Genomic DNA, 20,502 nt, shown 5'->3' with positions numbered 1-20,502 from the left:
GGAGGTGCACCTCAAAATCCTGGCGCCGCTAGTGCTTCGCAGCGGTCTGATATCAAGAAATAATTAACCGACCGCATTCCACATTGGAATTCAACCAATGTAATAATGTTTAATAACTTTCAAAGGGTAGAGCCTGTTCCTTTATAACATAGCCAAAGGTCGGTGTATTTTTGCTTTATACATTTTAGGCTTATTCTCAAATTCAGATTGTGTTAGGGGGGCGGGATTATAAGGCAATTTTAATCGGACAATTTGACCGGAGAGATTTAATTTTGTCGGACATTTCTTTTTTTTTCCGGCCAATGTCCGGCAATTACCGGACAACGGAAACCCTGATATATATATATATATATATATATATATATATATATATATATATATATATATATATATATACACTCACCTAAAGGATTATTAGGAACACCATACTAATACTGTGTTTGACCCCCTTTCGCCTTCAGAACTGCCTTAATTCTACGTGGCATTGATTCAACAAGGTGCTGAAAGCATTCTTTAGAAATGTTGGCCCATATTGATAGGATAGCATCTTGCAGTTGATGGAGATTTGTGGGATGCACATCCAGGGCACGAAGCTCCCGTTCCACCACATCCCAAAGATGCTCTATTGGGTTGAGATCTGGTGACTGTGGGGGCCATTTTAGTACAGTGAACTCATTGTCATGTTCAAGAAACCAATTTGAAATGATTCGAGCTTTGTGACATGGTGCATTATCCTGCTGGAAGTAGCCATCAGAGGATGGGTACACGGGTCATAAAGGGATGGACATGGTCAGAAACAATGCTCAGGTAGGCCGTGGCATTTAAACGATGCCCAATTGGCACTAAGGGGCCTAAAGTGTGCCAAGAAAACATCCCCCACACCATTACACCACCACCACCAGCCTGCACAGTGGTAACAAGGCATGATGGATCCATGTTCTCATTCTGTTTACGCCAAATTCTGACTCTACCATCTGAATGTCTCAACAGAAATCGAGACTCATCAGACCAGGCAACATTTTTCCAGTCTTCAACTGTCCAATTTTGGTGAGCTCGTGCAAATTGTAGCCTCTTTTTCCTATTTGTAGTGGAGATGAGTGGTACCCGGTGGGGTCTTCTGCTGTTGTAGCCCATCCGCCTCAAGGTTGTGCGTGTTGTGGCTTCACAAATGCTTTGCTGCTTACCTCGGTTGTAACGAGTGGTTATTTCAGTCAAAGTTGCTCTTCTATCAGCTTGAATCAGTCGGCCCATTCTCCTCTGACCTCTAGCATCAACAAGGCATTTTCCCCCACAGGACTGCCGCATACTGGATGTTTTTCCCTTTTCACACCATTCTTTGTAAACCCTAGAAATGGTTGTGCGTGAAAATCCCAGTAACTGAGCAGATTGTGAAATACTCAGACCGGCCCGTCTGGCACCAACAACCATGCCACGCTCAAAATTGCTTAAATCACATTTCTTTCCCTTTCTGACATTCAGTTTGGAGTTCAGGAGATTGTCTTGACCAGGACCACACCCCTAAATGCATTGAAGCAACTGCCATGTGATTGGTTGATTAGATAATTGCATTAATGAGAAATTGAACAGGTGTTCCTGATAATCCTTTAGGTGAGTGTATATATATATATATATATATGAAGAGTTCAGATGCAAAAGCCTCTAAATGCCATCTGAAATTTTCTTATAGAATGATCTTTTTTATCAAGCTCGTATATTTAAATTCAATAATTTCACTTAAATGGCAATGAAGATTACCTATTAATTGTCATTTAAGTGAAATTACTAAACTTAAATATACAAGCTTGATAAAAATGATCATTCTTTTAAGAAAATTTCAGATGGCATTTAGAGGTTTTTGCATCTGAACTCTTCATATATATATATATATATATATATATATATATATATATATATATATATATATTACTTATTGCGCCTACTGGCAATATTAAAGCGATAGTTCACCCAAAAATGAAAATTCGTCACCACGTATCACACATGACCAGCGTCGGCCAATAGTGAGCCTACGTGATGACGTGCAACACAGACGCGCTACGCTTAACCCTCTGGGGACCAAAAACGCGCCGGCGCGTTTTGCTCGTTTTTTTTTTTAGCAATGAAAATTAAACACTAAATGCTCTGTTAATTTTGATCTTTCATTTTCGTGTAATACATCAATCGATCCTGTTCAGTTTCTATTTTTTTTCTGTATACTCACAATAAAAATAAAGTGTTTTGCTTTTTGACAAATAAAGAAAAATTAACATGATGTGATTTCTGCCTTCTCTCTGTCAGTAAACTCCCATTTGAAACGCGTTCGAAAATGATCTATAACTCCGCGAAAATTCAGTCAAACAGGCAAACAGACCCACGGGCATAATGTAATCTGTATAAAAAGAGAGCGACTCCAGTCGAGCTAATTACGAGCTCATTCAAAAGTAATGTAACCACTCCCCGGAGAGCGCGTGCAATTCAAATGCAAATTCTGATAACCATTTCAGAGCTGTGAAACGCCCACATCAGCTGTAAACAAAGCGTCGCGAGTGAGGCATAATATAGCCTACCTTATAGAGAAAAAGATTCCTCAAAATAGTGCTGATATGAAGAGCAATATCTCCTGATATGAGGAGCAGATCCCGCTGAGGAGTGAGGTAGGCTGTTATCTTTTCTCAAGTGTTGATGTGGAATAACGTTATGGAATAACGTTAGTGTAGGCCTATGTAAACCGAAAAAAGATGAATCGCATTTCTATAATATGACTCGCCTTTCTGTGAGATGAATGAAGGGTACATATTTGTAAAGACTGTTTATCCTAAATATGAATCGCGTCTGTGTGTGAAAGAATAAACTGCTTTGCTATAGCCTACTGAGATGAGTAAAAATCGACTGGAATATGTTGAAATAAAATGTATTTGTATAAGCAACGTTTTAAACTGCAAATTAATTTATATGCCCTAATATTTCATAAAAACAACGTTACAGTTAGGGGTGCACGATTCAGAAAATTTCACGATTCGATTCGATACCGATTTTTAGTCTCAAGATTCGATTCAAAATCGATTTTCGATTCAAAAACGATTCTCGATTCAAAAAACGATTCACAGTATGTAAATGTAGTTGACTTTTTCCTGTGTGATTGCAGTAGACATACAATTTAAAATAAAAGAAATAACAAATTAAATGAAGTTTGATATTACTTTGTCTTCATAAAAACTTTTGCAACAGTGCAAAGTGCCAAGCTTTGGCCAGCTTTCAAATACATTTAATTCAAGTGTAAATTAAGACTTAAATATATTTTTTTTTTTACATTTAGCTTTAAAGTGCTGTAGTCAGATCAAACAAACAATACTGCTAAATGTAGTTGGAGTAGGCTATTGACGGCAAAATAGGCTACAGAATATTTCGTTCTGTATTGACAGGTGCAATTTTTGAAAATCGATAAAAAAAAAATACAATAAGCCTACATTATATCTGCATTTATGTCAAAACCTAGACTTTCAAACATCAAAATGTCATTTATTAATATGAATATTCGTGGCAAAATGACATATATAAACATTCTATTTTGCCTGGAAACGCTTCCAACACGCTTGCGTGTCGCGAGAAAAATAGGCGTCGGTTCTATTTCATGCACGCGTTTTCCGCACGACTCGGGCCACACCTGAGACGCGCGTGTCACGCAGGCTGTGTGCAAGCTCTAACCTGTTAATGGGAGCCGAAATAAAAACAGACACGCCACACAGCCAGCCAGCCTTCCTTCTGCTCCGCTTCTGCTGCACTTCTTCTTTTGGCTATGACAAGAGTGTGCAGGCGTAGTGCAAGTGTGAATTCGATGCTGCGCCATCTATGGGAATGGCAAGCTAAACTCATTTCAGGACAATACCAAAAAATATATATTTCCAAAAAAAAAACAAAAAAAACAAGAATCGATTTTTGGAATTCTATGAATCGATTTTGAATCGGTAAAGTTTGAATCGCGATTCATATGTGAATCGATTTTTTTGCCCACCCCTAGTTACAGTCAGGCGAAGTATGAAAGACAACATTTTGTTGACTAGATTTTGGTACAGTTTTTAGGCTACTGTAGAATATACTGCCACATCAAATAAGATTTTGTTTAGCAATTTCTGCTCTGTCAAAAATAAAGTCATAGACTAAGATGTTAGATGTTGTTCCAATGTTGGCTATATTCAAACTAATGAATACATATGATAAAATGTAGGCCTATAATCTTCTTTTTTTTTTTTTTTTTTACAAAGAAAGAGTACACTTGAAATATTGTTGAAATTGTAATTATTGTTGTAATTGTAACATTTTTAATAAAATAGCAAAACATATTTACAAGAGAGATGTAAGCGAAATCTTAAATGGTCAATATTAGTCTTCTTCTAAATACATCTTTTGTCCTTGCATTGTGGCTCAGTCAGTGTCACACCTGAATGAATGGCTCATTAGGCAGAGTCATTATGCAGAGTGGGTGGGACATTGGGACTCCTTCACGCCTCCCTCGCATATTGGCTTTCCAAGCAAAACCTGTTTTACACCATTTAAATCAATGTATTTTTTTTTTGTGAACGATAAAGCAAGACTATTTTCACATAATTTTGAAGCCAGAACTCAAAGGGACAACATCCATTAGTCAAAAGTCTTGTGGACACATATTTAATATGTGTTTTGTGGTCTTAATTCAGCAACTTTCATTTTAATTAAACATTTATGCATAAACAGCATAAACATTATTCCCTTAAAAATACAAACATCTACATACACGTTGCTCGCATATTATGGTAGCCCTGTTTGTGCTATATAGAGTGAATTTACACCTTAGCCATTAACATGTTTATAAATAACTGAAAAAAGCACAAATGTCAAGGCATGTCAGAACATCTCAAAGACCCCAAAAACAGCTTGGTCCCCAGAGGGTTAAACACTACGTGCAAAGACTCGAGGCCCAGAGAGAAGGAAATGAAAAGTGGAATAAAGTCGTTATTTTTGTTTGTTTTTGCGCACAAAAAGTATTCTTGTCGCTTTATAAACTTAAGATTGAGCCACTGGAGTCACTTGGACTATTAACGATGTCTTTAATACATTTTCTGGGCCAGCAAGTTTCGGCCACCTAGCAGCCTATGGAGGAGGGAGACAGCGCTCAGATTTAATCAAAAATATCTTAATTTGTGCTCCGAAGATGAACGAAGGTGTTATGCGGTTGGAACAACATGAGGGTGAGTAATTACTGACAGAATTTTCATTTTTAGGGTGAACTATCCCTTTAAAGCAGTTTAAAACGTCTCCCCTTAAAACGCTATTGGTCTCGACTATTTAAAAAGTTAAAGGAATATGAAAAAAAAATTTCAGTCAGAAGAATTTTTTTCACTTTAATCCCTGATCATGCCTTGTTACCACTGTGCAGGCTTGGTGGTGGTGGTGTAATGGTGTGGGGGATGTTTTCTTGGCACACTTTAGGCCCCTTAGTGCCAATTGGGCATCGTTTAAATGCCACGGCCTACCTGAGCATTGTTTCTGACCATGTCCATCCCTTTATAACCACCATGTACCCATCCTCTGATGGCTACTTCCAGCAGGATAATGCACCATGTCACAAAGCTCGAATCATTTCAAATTGGTTTCTTGAACATGACAATGAGTTCCGGCCAACCATAGCGGGAGCTCCATCTGTGGCACAGGCGAGGATGTTGGCGATCGGAATACAGTTCTCCAGCAGGTAGTCACTCAGATCCCTGAAGATCGTCTCCCCTTGTGTGTCAGTGGAGAGATATTTGGCAAACAAAACGTCCTCCACCACATCTCTCTCAAACATATAACGCACATACGCCATCAGCAGAACATTATTGTCTATTGTTGTGGTTTCATCCAGCTGGATACTGAATGGATTTTCACGCAGTGTGGCACACAACTGCTGCTCAGTATCCAGCGCCATCTCCTTTATTCTCCGAGCCACACTGTCATTGCTGAGCGGGATGGCCTGCATCACTGGCGACGGGTCTCTCTCCATGACAGTGGAGATGGCCTCTTTAATCGCTGGGATAACCAGCTTCTCCCCCACTGTAAATGGCAACCCGGACTTCGCTATCAGGAGAGAGATGTTATAGGAGGCCACTAACCCACTCTCTGTATGGTTTACCTTCCTAGCAAACATCTTGGAGATGGACTGTTTTGAAAGTTTCTCCTTACGGTCCTGGAAATACGCAGCATCCTTGGATGCCTTATCAGGGTGAATTTTAGTTAGGTGCTCCTTTAAACGGGACGGTTTCATTGCCTCGTTAGAGAAAACCTGCTGGCAAAGCAGGCACATCGGGAGCTGGATCTTCGTAGGTGAGGGAATAAAGCCATATCTAATGTACTCAACACTATACTGTCTGCACTTCTTCTTGTTTTCCGCCATGATGTTTGAATGTGTTTTGATATCAAAAATGTTTTAGCCTACGTAATTGTGCTTGTGTGAATTTTGATTGGACACATCAATATTAAACCGCGAAGCTTGTGTACATTTTGATTGGATACATTTAACTGCGCGAAGCAGAGTTGTGAAGTCCTCAGCAGCATTCCTTCTACCACTCTGCGGCATTTGTTTTTAGGCGTTGCTATGGAGATCATTTGCCGGCAAGTCTGAGTAGGCTACTAGCAACATTTAAATATTAATTCATTAATTTGTACAGACATAATTTTATTTTACATTCAAATGAACATTGTATATCGTCGCTGTCGGGAGGAATCCTCGTATCTCCAAAACCATTATTGCTATCATACTGTTGTATACCAACATTAACACAACATTTCCCCAAAATCATGTTTAATCGGAGATACGAGATTTATGACTTGGGAGCAGGGAGATACGAGGTTACGCTGTCATTGATAAGAGTGGTAGGCCTACGGACACAGACGTCGCTGCTGCCAGCAGTGTTCATCAAAGTCTGCGGTGAATTAATCTGCACGCAAACAAAGTCGGCGGTCGCGTTGAGCCTTTTGACAAGAGAAAATGCTTCAATAGTTAACCAGAGCTAACGATTGTGGTTACATACATCTTCCTAAACTCCATTTTAAAGGTTTAAGAGCTATAAGTGAAGCAGAACAAAAAACGATGATGTGACTAGGCTGAAATTAGCCTAATCTGCACGCAAATTTACCTCCATGGCTCACGGGGTTCCTTCTGCACCGAAACATTACAGCTATCGATTTTTAACAAAACAGGCCTACTCAAATGTATCTAGCCTAACTATTTTAACTTATTATTGTCTAAAAAACTGACAGAGTTATCCAAAGATAGGCTTACTTGGCACCATAGACAGACCTTTTTTCTCCCATAAATAAAACCTTGATACATTGGGGTATTTTACATGCACAGTGCCAACTTCTAAAAAAAAAAAAAAAACATCCTGCACCTGGGTGTGAGAGGACGCTGGCGTTGTTTGTTCGCCGCTTCTCCGTCCAAAAGTCTATCCCTATACTAAAACTGGCATTATCGTTTCAACTTTACTGACCACGATTGTCAACTGTAATCCAGTACCTCTCCATCTGTATATGGATTATATCAATTTGGATGTCAACTTACCTGTCATCAGCTTCAACGGCTTCTACCATTGACCAACACCACCAGCACTCACGTTGCTGCCATCCGGATTTCTCCATTGTAACATCAGCTCAACGGCAGCTCATCTCTGGGTAACTCCACAAACTTTTGCCCTTCTCAACGGGAAACGCTAGTTGGCTCAGCTATCGCCATTTTAAATTGCCCGCTGCTTGCCTGACGCTTACAACCTGGATTTCCTCACCACTTCATCTTCTTCTCCAGCACTGCTACTGCGAGGTAGACCCCTGGACAGTCTGCTGCTGTCCGGGTGCAGTTAGGCTTCGTTGCCTGGGACTGCTGCCTCCAGTTAGAATCTGCTAGCCGCTACCAAGTCAGTAGGCGGCTAGATAACGTTACCGAACGACAGTTTTGGCTTCGGCTTGGCTACTTGACAGTGGCTTACACAGTCGACCTCTCAATCCCTGTCTCCTCTGCTCATCATCCACGTTCACCAAGCTTCGTCCACCGTGGCTTTCAGTCAGTTTTGCCGACTGACCTGTCGTGTCGAAACTGTCCCATCAGCTAACGTGTGACTGTAGTCTTCACCCTCACCAGCTAACTATGTAATTTACATACTCTATATTACAACTGTACAAGCTGAATACCCCTATATCTCCGTTCTGTATTTCCACCATCAAAAAACTCGGTCTTCTATGTCGCCCCCGCTACATCCATCGAAGCTCCCGTAGAAAGATTGTTTACTCGGGGTTCAACCACAACATTCCGTCCATCTGGTCCAGCGCTCGCCCTGTCGCTTCGTGCTTACGTCATCACAACAAACAGCACGTGTGCTCCGCCTGCCTACAAACACTAGTCAAATCCGATCAGATTATACAAAACCAACCACTCCTCAGATTAGCCCTTTTTAACACCCGCTCTCTCAGCAACAAAGGCTCCATTCTCAGTGAATTTATTTTGGACAATAATCTGGATTTCCTCTGCTTAACCGAAACTTGGCAAAAACCACTGGAATACTTCTCTCTCAACCAAACTACACCAGCTGGATTTACATACATAGACAAACCACGACATGAGGGGTGCGGCGGCGGAATTGCAATAATACACAAACATGATATCAAAACGACCACAGTACCCATCCCCACTCCTGCTTCATTTGAGCACCTATCATTCAAACTGTCTGGCACTAAACCCCTGGTCATTGCAACCATCTACCGCCCCCCCAAAACAAACCCTGCATTCCTCTCTGATCTATCTGAATTTCTATCCCAACTCTGTGCCATATCACCATCCATTCTTCTGTTAGGTGACTTCAACATCCATATTGACTCCACTGACTCCAAAACAACCACCGATTTCCTGGACATCTTACACTTTTTCAATATCAGCCAACATATTGATTTTCCCACCCACAAAAAAGGACACACTCTTGACCTGGTTTGTTCACCTGGTACCACCATTAACAATATAACCCAAACTGACCTCACCATTTCAGACCACCTGGCTATTACCATTGACATCGACATCCCATCTCCACCCACCAAGCAAAAACGCACGATAACATTCAGGAACCTCAAATCCATTGACACCACATCTTTCTCCTCCATATTGACAACCACCATTGCAAAATCCATTGACCCCCTAAACACATCCCCAATTGTCCTTGTCAATGCCTACAATGATGTACTTTCATCCTGTCTCAATACCATCGCCCCCCTTAAAACCAAATCTGTCTCCTTCACACACTCCGCCCCTTGGTACACTAACCAACTCCGCCTCCTCAAAGCCAAATGCCGACAACTGGAACGACTCACCAATAAAACCGGTCTTACTGTCCACCTGGAAGCCTACAAACTTCACAGACAACAATACAAAGACGCCCTCAACTCTGCCCGCTCCTCCCACTACTCCTCTGTCATCCAATCCAGCTCCAATAGTCCCAAGACCCTCTTCTCTACAATCAACAAACTTCTGAAACCCATGAACACAATCTCCAACTCCTTCACCACCACTAAGTGTGATTTGTTCCTCTCCTTCTTCAAAACCAAGATCGACATCATCCATAATCAACTAGCCCATAGCACCCCCTACCCAACCCCTGGACCTCCACCACCCTCTCCTCCATCCCACTCTCTCTCTTCATTCTCTCCAATCACTGAAACTGAAGTATCAACCGTAATCTCCAGCATGAAGTCCTCAACCTCTCCGCTTGATCCTATTCCCACATTTCTTACCAAGGTTTGCCTCCCCTCACTTTCCCCCCTCATCACCAACATAATCAACTCCTCTCTGGCCTCTGGTATTGTCCCCTCACCTCTCAAGCTTGCTGCCATCACCCCCATATTGAAAAAACCTGGTTTGGACCCAGACATTCCCAACAGTTACCGTCCCATCTCAAACCTCCAAAAATCTGTCAAAAATCCTGGAGCGTGCTGTTTGCAACTCAACTTCAAACATACCTCAACTCCAATAATCTATATGAACCATTCCAATCTGGCTTCCGCTCTAAACACAGCACCAAAACTGCCCTCCTCAAAATCACCAACGACATTCTGCTTGCTGCTGACTCTGGTCTCCTCACCATCCTCATCCTCTTAGACCTCAGTGCAGCCTTTGACACCATCAAACACTCCATCCTCCTTTCACGCCTTCAGCACCTAATTGGAATAACTGGCTCTGTCCTAACCTGGTTCACCTCCTATTTCTCTGACAGACAACATTATATCTCTATAAACAACTGCACGTCTTCTACCACTCCAGTCACTCATGGTGTCCCCCAGGGTTCAGTTCTTGGGCCCCTCCTCTTCATCCTGTACATGCTCCCCCTTGGACAGATCCTCCATCAACATGGTCTCCACTTCCACTGCTATGCTGATGACACCCAACTCTATCTCTCCTCAAAGACCATCACAGCCTCCACCCACTCAACCCTTACAGCCTGCCTCACTGACATTAAATCATGGATGCAAGAAAACTTTCTCCAACTCAACTGCAATAAATTAGAGATTCTCATAATTGGTCCTAACTCCCTCACCCAACATGCCCAGACCTTTTCCCTCAACATCGACGGCTCCAATGTCACCACTTCCACCTACATCCGCAACCTTGGAACCATCTTTGATCCTACCCTATCCTTTGTACCACACGTCAACCACATCACCAAAATTGCCTTCTTTCACCTTCGTAACATTGCACGGCTACGTCCCTCTCTGTCCACCACTGCAGCTAAAACACTCATCCATGCCCTTATCTCCTCCAGATTGGACTATTGCAACAGCATTCTTTACGGACTACCAAACAAAACCATCCATAAACTTCAATATGTACAGAACTCAGCTGCCCGCCTTCTCACCTCCACCCGCTGCCGTGATCATATCACCCCTGTCCTCTATAACCTCCACTGGCTCCCAGTCAAATACAGGATCAACTTCAAAATACTTCTCCTCACATACAAAGCCCTTAACAACCTTGCCCCTCCATACCTCTCCGTCCTACTAACCCGCCACACTCACACCCGCCTCCTCAGGTCCGTTGGTGCTGACACACTCAAGACCATCAGAACTAAGCGCCGGACCTGGGGAGACAGAGCCTTCTCCGCTGCTGCACCTACCCTTTGGAACGCCCTCCCCGACCACATCAAACAGTCAAGCACCTTAACATCCTTCAAACAGGCACTCAAAACTCACCTCTTTGAGCTTGCTTTTCCCTGTTAACAGACTTTCCCAGTTCTTCATCGTCATCCCTTACATCGCCTCCTCTCTTGCTTTGCTTCTGCTTGTCCTTGGTCCTATGTGTTTTTTTTTTTTTTAGTTTCTTATTTTCTTGTGTCATCCATGTAAACTTTGTTTTTTTGTTGTTTTTTTTTATTTTTTCTTTCAATGTATACCAATTAACTGTAAAGCGTCTTTGAGTGTCATGAAAAGCGCTATAAAAAATAAATGTATTATTATTATTATTATTATTATTATTAAATTCGAGTCAGTAAAATAATAATAAAAACAATAATGTAATGCTGGTATCCAAGACATTTAATTCAATTCAAGTATTATATTAGATACATTTTAAAACGTCAATGCACACGTAGGCTATAATAAGCCTAGTAATAATAAGCCTAGTAATAAGCAGACATTTAAAATACATCAATAACTGATATCATAGTTTAACACTGATAAAATCAGAGTTAAGGCTTACTGCTTTACGTGTTGCTCAACGATGATTTCTTAATCGTTGCGACTTTCAATCCTGAGGAGACAAAATGCCGCAAGGGTGGCTCCATCCCGTCGCGGAGTGACGAGGAGTAAGAAGAGGAGGAGTTACGAGGATTGTCAGACAGCTGAAGTGTCCAATGGAGTTAAGAGATTTGCTTTCAAGCTATTTTCAACACTTTAGATTGGTTAATAGCAGTGACCATATGTTGTCAGAGGCTTAAAATTTGTGATGAATAACGCCCCCCAATTGTGCCTGAGCGCCCCCCTCTCTGCTGCCTCCTTCACACCGCCCCCCAACACTGTGCAAACGCCCCCGTTGAGAAACGCTAAACTAAACGGATGAGTTATAAAAAAATTCACCCCCCTCACAGTTGTTATGAAGGGCAAAATTAGCTGTATAGACCAAAGCCACAGAGAGAACCAGGCTGTAAACATGTTTTTTGTGCTGCAAAGTTGGTAATTTTAACATGGGGGAGATACAGATTTGACTCACTTGTGCAGCCAGCCTCAAGCGGCCAGTCAATGAATTGCAGTTTAACTCACTTCCGTGTTGGTTTCAAGAGAGAGACTGGGAGGTTGCCGCTTGTGTAAAAGCTATAAAATTGACAGCAACTTACTGTAAACTGTTTCTACAGTAAACTTTCACTGAAAATACAGCAATAATACTGTGAAAACAGAAATCATTTACAGTGTAAATAAGACATAATTTTACTGTAAAAATTTTACAAAGAAATATTTTACAAGTTGAATGATAAAATATAAAAATCTACATTTACCAAGACAATACGCCATCTATAATGGTAAAATGTTACTGAAAATATGCTTCTTACTAAAAAGTATGAATAAACAGGTGAATTCCCAGAATTCCATGCGAATCATGACATTTGTTTATATTTTATTTAAGGCTCACTTATCCTCTTCTGTTTTCACAGTTATGCCCATTGCAGTTATTATGTTGCAGTTTATGTTATTCAGTATGTTTATAATTATTTTAGTTCCATATGTGTTAAACTGGCGCTATTTTGAGTAACGTGTTTACATGTTATCATTGATCACATCAGTTGCAAAATCCAAAGTCATTATGTGGCCTTATATTGTTATGTCAGTAAAAATTTTCCCAGTAGCAAACAGATTTAAAAGCTCAAATAATTTGTTAAACTAGCATTATATCATTCAATTATATACAGATAGGCTACCCTGCATAGACCAGCATAGCTGGTCATACCAGCAAGACCAGCATATGTTGTGTTTTGGTGCTGGTATGCTGGTGACCAGCATGGGATGCTGGTATGCTGGTGACCAGCATAGTTTCCAGTGTTTGTAACCAGCATCCAATGCTGGTGCTGGTTTGTTGGTGACCTGCATACCAGCACCAGCTTCCCATGCTGGTCACAAGCAGTTTCAAGCATCCAATCACCTGCATCCCATGCTGATGACCAGCAAACCAGCAGCAGCATTGGATGCTGGTTACAAACATTGGAAACTATGCTGGTCTAATAGATGTTAAGGATGGTAGCCTGTTTACCAGGGTGGAATGCTGGACAACTACATTGAATTTTGGTATGATGAAAATCATGAAAATACAAGATTACATTAATATAGGTAACACGTTTATTTAATAACAAGTAAACATTAACACAATAATAACAATTATTTAACAAAAAACACTCATCTGGCTCAACAAGCAAATTACAATAAAACACATTAATTAACAACAATTTATATTAAATTAACTTCTCAAATATTTACTAAATATTTTTTTTTTTTTTTGTCTGTTAATGTCCATTATTTTTTCTGTGATGAACCGTCCAGCCTTTACCCATCTGGCCTGCAACTCTGTCTCCTCCACATTCTTTCTGTCAAGCCACTCCTTGAAGCAGCCTGAAAAGAAATGTACAGATAAACAGTGATGCTTCTGTCGCACAAGAACAAATAAAAATGTATTACTCCATAACCCAGTACTTGGCATCCCACAAAGACCTTGTGGCTACTGCTACCTTTTAATGTCTGAAGTTTCTGGGGGGTTAAGGGCTGCCTGGTGGTTTTGGTTGTGGGGCATTCCTTCCCTGTGAGACTTCTTTCCGCCAGAGTCTTAGTACCCCAGATTGCCACTGCCAACTCCTTCACAAATAAGGAATCCCGTGTGCTGTTTTGGATCCTTGACCAGGCCACCTCATTCAAACAGCCAGACTCTGCAACTATATACAAAATAATGTAAATATACTCAATAGACATATTTACCCACTTGCATCAGGGCCTATACTTTGGTAAATATGGACCATGATAGATTTCAGATATCTGTGAGTAATACATTTTTTGCACTTACTTTGTAAGGTCTCCTTTGGGCTTGGTGGTCCAGGATCTTTGACAGTTTGAAAGAGAACAAACATTTCACAAATATGATAGATTATGGAAAACATGACAATAAAGAATATACTTTGTAAACCCTCAAAGATCACAGCTGAAGCACTCCAATAAGACTTATAGTCTTATAGAGAATATGATGTGACCATATCTGTTTTGGCAACCCGACTGCCACCCATCAGTGCAGAAAGTCATGCGTCAGGAATATAAATCCATACAGCATGAATATGACCTCTGGCACATTGTTAAGTCTGTCAAAAAACGACTGCTGCAGTGCCACAACGAAGAGTTGTTTGAGTGGATCAGAATGATCACAAACCACCTCTGGTTTTGTGTCACAACATGTAAGGGAAGTGTGACAAAGTTGAAAGAGAAGTGGATCTCAATCCTGCATCATATTACCAGGGTGCAGCACTGGGTATCTGGTGAGACAATGACCAGGTGTGAGCACCCTACCTACACCCCTGAGGAAGAGAGTCAGCGTCCATGGCTCCTCCCTAGCTCTGCTGCCTTTCAGCACCTGCAGAAGATAGTGCTTGACAAGCAGCTCCTGAAGAAATTGGAGAAAACCACACTGGGCATTCACACAGGACAGCTAGAGAGTCTTCACTCCCTGTACACGAAGTACGCCACAAAGAGGAAGAAATTTCTGAGGGAGAGTTTGGAGGCACGTCTGCGGGTTGCTGAACTTGATTACAACAGTAATGTGGGCCGAAAGACAGCTAAAACGAAAGAAGGTGAGGCGCAACATAAACACCAGTACTCCAAGTCTGCTCAACAGTATGTGGTGACCCCACTGAAGGTGGACAAGGATTATACCTTCAGGAAGAACATAGTGGCAGGAGTGATCAATAGGTGCAAGTCGACATCCATCCGGGCAACATTGCAGGAGCTGAAAACGGAGACTGTTATCACGCTGGCCCAGCACAAAGGTGTGGAAAAAAGCGGTGTCTGTTGCCAAGCATCTGAGCAGATTCGCATCCTCACAGCCCCGTAACAGAGTAGCAAACCCTGACTGAGGAAGAGCAGAAAGAACTGTACAATCCTGTACATTGTCAAAAATTAATTTCCTTGATTGTTCCATGATTACACTGTATATTATAATTAGAGTATATATATTAGAGTGATTGTTTAAACATACAAGGCTTTACATCCATGGTCACAGTATACTGAGCCAGTTCCTCAACCACATAGCTTGACTTACCTGCATTGCTGTTAAATATTCACATTCCTTCTCAAATCTACTAAATAGCATTTAAATGCACATTAAACCTTAAAAAAAAAAATATTACAATGAATCCTATTTAATGGCAAACATTGAATGCAACTTAAAATTCATCATATGCGTATTCAAAACCATGACATTCCAGGGATAGAAAAACAGCCCTGATGGAGCCAACAACACAGGCTGGAATCGGAATCCGGTTCTTCTTCCCCAAATGCCCCCTGGCCCAAAGGGTAAACTGCCGGTAACCTAAAGAGACTGATGAAAGAAAGAAAGAAATGTATTGGTTAGGTTTAGTATAACATGTATTCATACATATACTCTCTAGAACTGTTAGCTATTCGTGCAGTTCCACATGATTTAGTTCATAAAATAGTTGTTTACATCTGGTTGTGTAACAAGCTTCCAGAATAACGGTGCGTTCACACGGGGCGTCAGCGTCAACGCTTGACGGAAGGCGTGGCTGAAGTTTGGCACTGACGCCATGGTCATAGCAGCGTCAGCCAATGAAATTAGACAGGAACTCAAATTTATCCTCAGTTTGCTGCTCTTGAACAGGATGAATGTGATTGGCTGCCGCCTGGCTACTGTATTTGCATAGAGTGATCCTGATTGGCTGACGCTTCCGTCTGCGGCGCTTCACTGGCGTTGCTCGCGGCAGAAGTTGAAAAATTCTCAACTTCTGCCGCAAGCAACGCCAGTGAAGCGCCGCCGACGGATCCACAATTCTTTTCGGCAACGCTTGACGTCACCCATTCAAAGTCAATGGGAAGCGTTGACGCTGATGCCCCGTGTGAACGAGGCGTAAGGTGACAGTCAGTTACCAGGGGAGGTCTGCTGATTGTTGTTTTCACCACAGGGCCACAGAATTCTGTTCAATACAGTTTGCCTGTATGGGTTTAGCACTGCAGAATAATGTTGGTAATGTAATCTAGCACATTACATTATGTATTATTTGTATCTGCTATCAATTAAAAGAGGGTGAATAATTAGTCAGATTACAGAATATGGCTGCTGTGTAGTGATGATCTCACACAAAAGTTATTGGCAATAAACCTGGCTGAATGTAGAAATATCCCGACATCAAACTGTCTACATTACAGTGTTTTGACCGCGAACAACTAACGTTAGGTACAGTCATTATTAGCTAACAGCTGTAAGCATGAATTAGCTAACGCTAACGTAAGTGTTTAGCTAACTTAGTGAAGTTTATTAGTACCAGACAAAAAGACGACGTCTAACGCTATATGTAAACAAACTGCACATGGAAACGTTTGCGATGTCTGCCATCATATTCCTGTCTCTTGTCAACACCATGTAAGTTAGCATGTATTTGTTTTAACGTTACTGCATACTGTTTGCGATGTCTGCCATCATATTCCTGTCTCTTGTCAACACCATGTAAGTTAGCATGTATTTGTTTTAACGTTACTGCATACGGTTAACCTTATCGGTCCATTCGGCGGCGGTTAAAGCTAGCTTGACTTACCAGCTATTGATGGGACGCTCCAGTGTCTCCACTCTGACATCCTTCAGGGAAAGCATTGCCACTTCCAACACGTCTACCTCCCAGCACAGCATGGTAAATGTGCGCGCCATGGTGATGCAGGATTGACCACACAATACATGGTCAAGATCAGCCTCTTGACAGCAGATGGACTCTGACACGGTGGGCATCGCAGTATAACAGCCACACTGACACCAGGTAGCGTTGCCAACTCGCTCTTCGCCCCAAACCACCACCGGCTGTTCGACATAACGACGTACCACTGCTCGGTTCCCACACCGTATCGGCTCAAATGCATATGCAATGGGACACACGGGCTTAACAGGTCTTTCAAGTTCGTCTTCCTCCATTTCAAATCAAGTGTGTATTCAGTCCGGTCCAGGAACGCTTCACTCACCAACGGAACCAACCAACCCAGTTACGTAGGCTGTGACGTAGTAGTAGTAGTAGCTTTATTGTCACTAGTCACAAGTACCAGCGAAATTAGCCATCAACCTGTCCATACAAAACATACATACAATATGACAAGGGGGTAGACAGGACAGGAAGACAGAGCATTGAGGAAAAAAAATACAGCATAACATGAGGAGCTACTACCAGTGCGAAAACAAAACATGGACATTTCATTTCCCCTTTAAGAGTGGATGGTGCTGCCCCCGCCGAAAAATTACTCTGCAGGAACTCAAGTATTGAACCTACAGGGCAATGAACTGGGTCCAGGTCGCACTGACGATCACGTCGCTGTCAGGTTTGTGCAGGTTGCTGAAGACGAGGGAACAGAATTTCAATGCAGCTGGTTTATTCACAAACTCAGGTTACAGGAAAATACAGGAACTCAGGAAAATACAGGAACTCAGGAGAATACCAGGAACTCAGCAAAACACAACCATACAAAGACGAGAACCGACAAACACTGAGGGAAAACACTGGGCTTAAATACACTGGGGCTAACTAATATACAAGGTGATACAAGATAATTAACAAGGTGATTGACAGGACACAGGTGAAAGACATGACTAATTAGAACATAGGAGAAACTAAGTAACAGGACTAAACCAAAAGCACAAAAGACAGGGGAAAACTAGATAACATAACTAAACCAAAACACAGAAACGTGACAGTACCCCCCCCCCCCCCCCCCCGAAGGCGCGTCCTCGCGCCGTATAACATCCAAAGGGGTGGGCGCCCTGGAGGCTGACGAGGGCGTGGTTGCACAGGACGGGAAGCCTCCAGGGCGGAGCAGGCAGCTCGGGGGACCAGGGTGGAACAGGACCCTTCGGGGTGGCCATGGCGGTGAGGACCCTTCGGTTGGCCATGGCGGTGAGGACCCTTCGGGTGGCCATGGTGGTGAGGACCCTTTGGGTGGCCATGGCGGTGGCATTTTTTCAGGTGGTCCAGATGAATCAGGCGGTACAGGGGACCCTGTCGGCACAACCTCCATGGTCCCTTTAGAGGACGTACTGCGCCCCCCCAAAATTTTAATGGGGAACTTGACAATCACAAAGATTGGCTCTTGGCGTTCGGGACTGGACTCCTTGTGATCAGGACTGGGCAGGACTGGCGCCGTATCAGCGGGCTCTGGCGCAGGATCAGCGGGCTCTGGCGCAGGATCAGCGGGCTCTGGGCTGGGCAGGACCAGCGACAAAGAGGGCTCTGGGTTGGGCAGGACCAGCGGATTGGAGAACTTGGGGCTGGACGAGACCAGCATATCAGGAAACTTGGGGCTGGACGGGACCAGCATATCAGGAAACTCGGGGCTGGATGGGACCAGCATCTCAGGAAACTCGGGGCTGAGTTCATGGGCTGTAGCTGATGTGTGTGCTGCCCACACACACAAAACAGCCATGGACACCACAATGAGCGCTGTGTCTTCCGAGCAGACTCAAGTGCAGCATGAACAGTCTCTGGCAGGGCGGACAACACATACTCAGATTCTGGCGTGCAGGTGACGGGCTCAGGGTCTGGATCTTCTGGGCCGATGAGAGTGAGAGGAGGGAGACTGGTGAAGTCATCAAACTCGTAAATAAGCTTGACTGTGCAGATGACTGGTTCAGGTTCTGGTTTTACTGGGCTCGGAACTGGACTTGGAACTGGACTCGGAACCGGACTAGAATCACCAGGACTTGACTCAGTAGCGCAGACGGAAGACTCAGGCTCTGGATCGGAATCTGAATAGGATTCAGAGTCGGACTCGAAGTCGAACTCTGAATTGGACTCTGATGGGTAGACGACTGGGTTTAGATTGCAGAGATGTTGGTGCTGGAAAAGCTGTCTGGACCCATATCGCCCATATCCTCCCCTGTGACCTCCACGGATCCCACGGAACACAGCTTGGCGGGTTCCCACAAAGGCCTGCTTACAGATCTCCATCTTCGGCTGGAGGCTTTCACTGGAGGTTTTTTTTTTTTTTTTTTTTTTTAAGGGTCGGTTCTTCTGTCAGGTTTGTGCAGGTTGCTGAAGACGAGGGAACAGAATTTAAATGCAGCTGGTTGATTCACAAACTCAGGTACCAGGAAAATACCAGGAACTAAGCAAAACACAACCATACAAAGACGAGAACCGACAAACACTGAGGGAAAACACTGGGCTTAAATACACTAGGGCTAACAGGATAATTATCAAGGTGATTGACAGGACACAGGTGAAAGACATGACTAATTAGAACATAGGAGAAACTAAGTAACAGGACTAAATAACAAAAGACAGGGGAAAACTAGATAACATAACTAAACCAAAACACAGAAACGTGACAGTCGCGGACCCCAATTTAAAGCATATTTTTCATCCAATGTCACTGCAAATAGATGTTCCATATAATATAAAATAATATAATATACAATTTACATAGTGTTAGAGTAGTTAGTTATCTTACTCCCATGTGCCCTGCAGTGTCCCACTAAATCACGTCTGCTGACATGCAACAGTGGCTTAACCACTTGGAAACAGGCGTTTCCAGCCACCTTAGTTTACTTAGTTGGTTTCGTTCAATTCCTGGATACCTATGGGATCAAGATTATGTTATTTGATCTTATAGACACTCAACACATAATGTGACTTAGGCCTCAGAGATAAATCATGTGACCTATACAATTATAGTTGAGACGGTGTAATTACTTTCCAGTAATCGCTCAGCCCTATATTAAAAATAAGAATAAAATATACTATGTTGTATTATCTTTACTTAATAATAAAAAAATACTTATTTACAGTGCCTCAGTTTTCACACAACAGCTCAACACTGTATTATAATCAATAAAAAAAATTGTCCTTTGATGTTTAGCTTTTCACTTATTAATGACCAGTGGTGGAAAGTAACTAATTACAAATACTTTCGTTACAGTACTTGAGTAGATTTTTAGATTTTTTCTACTTTCTTGAGTATAATTAAATTGTGGTACTTTTACTTTTACTTGAGTAGAATTAAAATAAAGTATTCAACTTCGCTACATTTATTTTTCACCAAAAGTACAGAGTACTTTGACAAAGGAGCCGGAGAAACAGAGCGAGCTTACATTTCACAAACACTTTTCAAATGACTGCGTGCGGTGGAGGCTGAGCCCTCAGCCCTGCGCTTCAGCCAATAACAGACAGTTCTGAAGCGCTTCAGCCAATAACAGACAGGTCTGACTCGGGTGCAAAACCAATCAAAACT

This window comes from Squalius cephalus, assembly GCF_949319135.1.
Source record: "Squalius cephalus genome assembly, chromosome: 4".
Lineage (NCBI taxonomy): Eukaryota > Metazoa > Chordata > Actinopteri > Cypriniformes > Leuciscidae > Squalius > Squalius cephalus.
The sequence above is the reverse complement of the archived record's forward strand: the minus strand, read 5'-3'. Positions refer to the sequence as shown.